Source organism: Nicotiana tabacum, chromosome 20, assembly GCF_000715075.1.
Source record: "Nicotiana tabacum cultivar K326 chromosome 20, ASM71507v2, whole genome shotgun sequence".
NCBI lineage: Eukaryota > Viridiplantae > Streptophyta > Magnoliopsida > Solanales > Solanaceae > Nicotiana > Nicotiana tabacum.
Window position 1 is genome coordinate 12,585,923 of NC_134099.1, and position 7,903 is coordinate 12,593,825.

At 43.7% G+C, this 7,903-nt stretch overlaps 1 non-coding gene across 1 annotated transcript; it reads right to left on the minus strand.

Moving 5' to 3' along the window:
- Positions 1 to 7,077: 7,077 nt before the first annotated feature.
- LOC142175006 (small nucleolar RNA R71) lies at positions 7,078 to 7,181 on the minus strand. The gene has a single exon (XR_012704203.1). It is a non-coding gene; the product is annotated as a small nucleolar RNA R71 (small nucleolar RNA).
- Positions 7,182 to 7,903: the final 722 nt, after the last annotated feature.

Sequence of the window (7,903 nt, forward strand, 5' to 3'; positions counted from 1 at the left end):
TTCATCCGCCTCCACCAAAAGTGTTGTCTCAAATCCTGATACATCTTTGTGGCACCCGGGTGGATGTAATACCACGAACTATGAGCCTCCTCTAGAATCAACTCTTGGAGCCCATCAACATTGGGTATACAAATCCGACCATGCATCCTCAATATGTCGTCATCACCAATAGTCACATCTATGGCATCACCGTGTTGGACCTTGTCCTTGAGGACAAGCAAATGAGGGTCATCACACTGACGCTCCCTGATATGATCAAATAAGGAAAACCGAGAAACCACGCAAGCTAGAACCCGACTGGGATCCGAAAGATCCACTATCACAAATAGGCTAGCTAAGGCCTGAACATCCATTGTCATAGGCCTCTCCGATGGTGGTAAATAAGCCAAACTCCCCAAACTCTCTGCTCGAAGACTCAAGGCATCGGTCACCACATTGGCCTTGCCTGGGTGGTACAAAATAGTGATATCATAGTCCTGTAGCAACTCTAACCATCTTCTTTGGCGCAAATTTAGATCCTTTTGCTTGAACAGGTGTTGCAAGCTCCGATGATCGGTATAAATCTCACAAGGAACCCCGTATAAATAATGATGGCAGATCTTCAGAGCGTGAACAATGGCAGCTAACTCAAGGTTGTGGACACGGTAATTCTTCTCGTGCACCTTCAACTGTCTGGACGCGTAGGCAATCACCCTACCGTCCTACATCAAAACCGCTCCAAGGCCAATCCTCGAGGCATCACAATAGACAGTATAAGACCCCGAACTTGTAGGCAATATCGAAATTGGGGTTGTAGTCAAAGCTGTCTTGAGCTTCTGAAAGCTCACATCATACTCTTCCATCCACTAGAATAGAGCACCCTTCTGAGTCAACCTGGTCATAGGGGCCGCAATCGATGAAAACCCCTCAACAAAAGGACGGTAGTAACCCACCAAGCTAAGAAAATTGCGGATCTTTGTAGCAGATGATGGTCTGGGCCAACTCTGCACTACTTTTACTTTCTTCGGATCCACCTTTAGCCCCTCACTAGAATCTACGTGACCCAAGAATGCCACGAAAACCAACCAAAACACATATTTCGAGAACTTAGCATATAATTTCTTCTCTATCAGATTCTGAAGCACTGTCCTTAGGTGCTGCTCATGATCTTCCCAACTCCGGGAATACACCAGAATATCATCAATAAAGACAATGATGAACGAGTCAAAATACGACCGGAACACACGGTGCATCAAATGCATAAAGGCTGTTGGGGCATTGGTCAGCTCAAATGACATAATCAAGGAACTCGTAATGACCATACCGAGTCCTGAAAGTAGTCTTCGGGATATCTGGCTCCCAAATCTTCAACTGATGGTAACCTGAGCGCAATTCAATCTTAGAAAACACCCTGAAGCTGGTCAAACAGATCATCAATACGAGGCAAAGGATAACGGTTCTTCACTGTAATCTTGTTTAACTAGCGATAATCAATACACATACGCATAGAACCATCTTTTTTTTCTTCACAAACAAGACAGAAGCATCCCAGGGTAATACAATGGGCCTAATAAAACCCTTATTAAGCAATTCTTGTAACTGATCCTTTAAATCCTTCAAATCAGGAGGAGCCATACGATACGGAGGAATAGAAATGGGCTGAGTTCCGGCAATAGATAAATGCCAAAATCAATATCTCTATCAGGCAGCATGTCCGAAAGATCAGCTGGAAACACATCGAGAAAATCTCGTACTACTAGGACTGAATCAACTGAAGGGGTATCAATACTAACATCTCTCACATAAGCTAAATACGTGTCACACACCTTCTCAACCATACGCTGAGCTTTAAGAAAAGAAATAACTCTACTAGGAGTGTGATCTAAAGTACCCCTCCACTAATCACGCGGTACACCTGGCATAGCCAGCATCACGGTTTTGGCGTGACAGTCAAGAATAGCATAATGGGGCGACATCTATTCCATGCCCAAGATAATATCAAAATCTACAATGTTGAGCAACAATAAATCAGCTCTGGTCTCAAAACTACTAAGAGCAACCAAACACGACCGTTTAATCCGGTCCACAACAAGAGAATCTCCCACAAGAGTAGAAACATAAACAGCAGAACTCAAAGAATCCCGAGATACACTCAAATGTAGAGAAATAAGAAGACACATAAGAGTAGGTGGAGCCTAGATCAAATAAAACCGATGCATCTCTTTGACAAACCAGGAAAATACCTGTGATGATAGAATCGGAGGTGACAGCCTTGGTACAGGTAGGAAGGGCATAATATCTGACCGGGTCTTCCCCTCTAGCTGGTTGATCATGTGGGGTAGCAACTGGTGTTGTGATCATAGCCTGAGAACTCTATGGAGCGTGTTGTGGCTGAGAAGTCTATGGAGGTGCACTCCTCCCAAATCTAGGGCAATCCCTCACCACATGGCGTGTGTCACCATACTTAAAACAAGCTCTGGGAGGATGTGGCAGTGGGAACTATGCGATACGGGTACTCCAAGACCGCTGAACACCTGAAACACTATGTGAAATCTGAGATGCAAACTGAGCTGGCTGACCCACAAAACCTCTACCATGTCGTACTCTTCCTCCAAAATAAGGACCAGTGGGTCTCTCCAGTCTATGAGATCTCCTCACTTCCCTATACTCTCTCTCCTGACCTCGTCTGTCCTCTCCCTCCTGGACTCACCTGTCCTCTACTCGGCGAGAGGTCCTTAACACCTGCTAAACTGGGACCATAAACTATGTCGCTATAACACCTGGTACCCGACCAATAAGAACTCGCTACTCTGGAGTGGGGGTGGTGGAAGTCTGGGTCCCTTTCCCAATTGGTGAAATAGTTGGTACAACCTAAATCAACCCTGCCTGAACTAATGTACCAAACATGCTCAGGAACTGTGCAAATGTCTCCTAAAGTGATGGAGTAGTAGTAGCAGTAGGCGCATCCAGTGCCTAGGCTCTGGCTGGAACTGCTAGTGGCTCCTCGGTGGAAGCTCGCGCGGGTGCTCTGGCTACACCGCGTCCGCGTCCTCGGCCTCTACCCTGGCCCCGACCTCTGGCGGCTCTCACAGGGGGTGTGGGTGTCTGATCATCTCTGGTAGCACGTGTCCTCACCATCTGTGAGAGAATGGAAGACAGAGGTTTAGAATTCATGATGTCAAAAATCTCGCACGACAGAGAAATCAAATAAAGTGGAATTTTTACTAACGGTTACATAGCCTCTCATAGATAAGTACAGATGTCTCTGTACCGATCAGCGAGACTCTAATAAACCGACTTGTGATTCATGACTCCGATGAACCTAGAGCTCTGATACCAACTTGTCACGACCCCGGTTCATCCTTCGTGAACCATCGTGACGGCACCTAGTCTCTACGACTAGGTACGCCTAAAACGCGAAAGATAAACCAATTTGCGGAAGAATACAATTTAAAACAGAAATAATGTAATAAAACAGCGTTTTAAAAGTGCTGCTCGGCATACAAAATATAACTCTCAAATCCCATATATGCATCTCTCCCAAAACCCGGAAACCTATGAATCACAAGCTAAGAGATACATAAGAAGCTCTAACTCAAAAAATGTCTAACCAAAAGGGGAATACTGAAGGGCTATACTATTACAGAAATATAGAAAGGGACTCCTCGGTCTACGAACGCGGCAGATATACCTTGAAGTCTCTACAGAAGCGTATCGCCTCAAGGAGGATAAGACAGAGTGAAAGTACCTGGATCTGCACATGAAAAACATGCGCAGAAGAGGCATGAGCACACCACAGCGATACTCAGTAAGTGCCAAGCCTAACCTCTGTCGGGTAGTGACAAGGAAGGTCAGGGCCCTACTGAGGTTAAATAAAATACAAAGTATAACAGTGTAGAACAAGACAATATAATTAAGTGCAACAGTAAGAAATAACATAGAATAGAAAGAGCAACAACAATTAGAACAGAGGCAAAAATACTCACTGAGGGAACACAACTCAACACAGAGATAGCAACCGGGGATCTACCAAGATACCGTCCTGTAGCCCCCAAACGTAAATGTCCAGTGGATCTCCCGAGTGTCGTCCCGTAGTCCAACTCATACTGTGTCGGGGATCTACCGGAATCCCATTTCGTAGTCCCCAAATGTAAATACCCAGTACTGGGGGAATCTACCGGGTGCAGTCTCGTAGTTCCATATAACTGTGCAGGGGGATCTACCGGAATCCCACATCCGTAGTCCCAAATAAACAGATAAGGGGGATCTAGCGGAATCCCACATCTGTAGTCCCAAATAAACAGACAAAGGGGATCTATCGGAATCCCACATCCGTAGTCCCAAATAAACAGGCAAGGGGGATCTACCGGAATCCCACATCTGTAGTCCCAAATGAAAATACACAGCAGCAACATGGAAATATATTCAGCAAATGTCAGTTTCATATTAAGGCAAACAGGTAATTCAAGTCTAGCTTGCTGCACAGAATTCAGGTAAAACAATTTGAGCAAATAAAGCAATTAAATCACTTAGACATACTTTCCTAAGCTAACAACAGGCTTAAAGTGCAAGTAATATAAACAGGAAAGGAAACAACAACAACAACAACAACAACCCAGTATAATCCCACACGTGGGGTCTGGGGAGGGTAATATGTACGCAGACCTTACCCCTACCCCGAAGGGTAGAGAGGCTGTTTCCAGGAGACCCTCGACTCATAAAGCAACAGAAGCCGATATATTAGTACCATAAAAATGCATAATAAAATAACAGCAATACAATAATAGCAATACAATAGATATGAAATACAGAATACGACATACGAAAAAGATGACTGGTATAGTAAGACTAGCAGGTAAAGCCTTGCATCAATAGATGACCAATGACATTCTTAGTCTAACTCCTAACTGGCTAGTCTCACTCTATTGTGATGTAGAAATATTCACAACTCTCCCCTAACCTACAACCTTAATACTCGACCTCCATAATTCCCTGTTAAGGGCCATGTCCTCAGTACAAGGTATTTCAATTAACAATAATACCAAATCCTAAGGGGAAGGTCCCCCAAACAAGGTTAGGCAAACCACTTACCTCGAACCGGCTCAAAATCAACCCAAAACCACGTTCTTGCCACGAGTACTCGACTCCAAATGGCCTAAATCTATTCAATCAATTGCATAATATAAATAACACTTCAAGTAACTAATTCTACAAAGAAACTCTAAGCTAATATGCGAAATTAGGTAAAATGACCAAAATGCCCCCGAGCACACGTCTCGAAATTGGGTAAAATTTACATTCAGAATTCCCATACCCTCATGAGTCTAACCGTACCAAAATTATCCAATTTCGATACCATTTGGTCCTTCAAATCATCATTTTACATTTTTGAAAGATTTCACAATTTTCTTCCCAAATTCCATCCCAAATCACGAATTAAATGATAAATTCAATGTTAGATTCATGTACTCTAGCCAAATCCGAGTTAGAATCACTTACCCCGATTAATTTCTTGAAAAACCTTCGAAACATTGCCAAAATCCGAGCTCTCTAGGTTAAAATATGAAATAAAACCCTAAAACTCGTATTTACAGTGCACCTCCCGGATTTCCACCACTGCTGACCGCACAAAAACCACCACTGACCGCACAAAAACTAGTGTTGTTCACGGTGGATTTGACTACAGTGACAGGCTTTAGTATTGTGGCCATAACTTTCTCTACAGATGTTCAAATTGTGATTTATTTACCTTTCTGGGACCTAGACACGAAGAGCTACAACTTTCGTTTTTGAATCATCTTGAAATTCCTTGTAGATCAAAAGATGCAAGCTTCCGAAGTTAGACCAGTGAAACTTTCCTCACCGCGGACCGCACTGGATTTTGTGCGGCCTCAAAGCCCCCACCGCAGTAGCACAAAATCCTGTGCGGACCGCATGGTGGGTTTAAAGGTCTGCAACTCCTCTAGACCTGCAACAGCTATGATTTTAGGCCTATAACATCTCGGAACCTACCTGGAACTCACCCGAGCCCCCGAGACTTCAAACCGAATGTACCAACACATCCCATGACATCATTCAAACTTGTTCAAAACTTCGGAACGCTCACAACAACATCAAATCACCAATTTAACATAGGATTCAAGCCTAATAACTCCAAGAACTCTTAAATTATGCTTTTGATCAAAAAGTCTATCAAACCTCGTCCGAATGACCTGAAATTTTGCAAGCATGTCACATTCAACACTACGGAGCTACTCCAACTTTCAGAATTCCATTCCGACCCTTAGATCAAAATCTCACTATCGGACCGGAAACTTCAAAAATTCGACTTTCGGCATTTCAAGGCTAAATTAGCTACGGACCTCCAAAACACAATCTGATCATGCCCCTAAGCCCGAAATCACCCAACGGAGCTAACGGAACCATCGGATTTCCATTCTAAGGCCGTCTTCATGATGTTCCGACTACGGTCAACTTTCCAACACTTAAGCTCTCATTTAGGGATTATATGTCCCAAAACTCTCCGAAACTCAAACGAATATCCCGGCAAAACAAAATAGCAGAAATAAACTCAGGGAAAGCAGTTAATAGGGGATCGGGGTAGGTTGTCACACGGACCAACCGTAAAAACAAACAATAACAAACAACTGAACAATTCAATCCAGACATGGGGGATCACGTAGTAGACCCAGCTGCGCCATTAGCGCCAGTGGCACCTCTTGTGCCAGAGGCTGCTCTGTATGACTAGACACAACCCATAACAGAGAACTCGTCCACAACGATATTAGTCCCGCAGATATAGCTGAGTCGTTTCAAATCACGAACAACATGCTGCACTTGTTGCAAAACAAGGGACTATTTTTGGGGTCACACATCGAATATCCTCAATAGCACTTGAAAAATTTCCTGTCAATCTACAAAACTCAAAGGCAACCCAACGTAACTCAGGAAGCAATAAAGTTGTTGTTGTTTCCATTCTCAGTGACAGGAGCTGCCCAGACTTGGCTAAACTCACTCCCTATTAATTCCATAACGACTTGGGAGGAGTTAGTCAAGCAATTTGTGAACACGTTCCATCCACCCAACAAGACTGCTCAAAAAATTGATGAAATTTTGAGCTTCAAACAGAAATCAATGGAGACACTACAAGAAACATGGGAACGATTCTAAGGGATGTTAGTTATATATCCGCACCACGGTATTCCAGATCAGATGTTGGGGCAACGGTTTTACATGGGTTTGGCAGATAGCGTGAAGGGTAATATTGATGCTTCAGCTGGTAAAGCATTTTTGAGCAAAACGTGGAGAGAAAGTCAGAGTCTGCTTGACAAGATGGCACAGAATTCGGGGTGGACAACCAAGAATGCACCTATCACTCTAGTAGTTCACTCAGTGCCCTTAGATCCATCCAACACTCTTGCTGAAAACATGGCCACATTAATGACACAGATGAGTCTATTTACCAAAAAGGTGGAAGAGTCAGGGCAGAAGCAACAGGTACACATTGTTGATACTACCAATGGGGTCCTATGCACATCTTGCATTAGTCAGCCAATTGGTAACCAATGGAATGCAGAAAGTGATCATCATCACTATCCTGAAGACATGAATTATGTATCTAATTATGGGGGCCAGAGACAAGGTAGTCAGAATTGGGGCCAACAAAATCAGCCATACAGGTCAGTCCAACCATAGCTCAACAATGGAAACATGGGAGGTATGAGACCTCACAATAAAATGGCGCCTTACCAAAGGCCACAGGGATATGACAATCAAAATCAGCAGCAAATTTATCATCCTCCTCAGTAACAGTATGGTGGAAGACAGGAAGATAGGTTTGCTGGACTCGAGGCAATGATGCAGCAGGTTATTGGGTCAAATGCAAAAATGAGTGAAAGAGTATATGCACATGGGTTAGCTATTA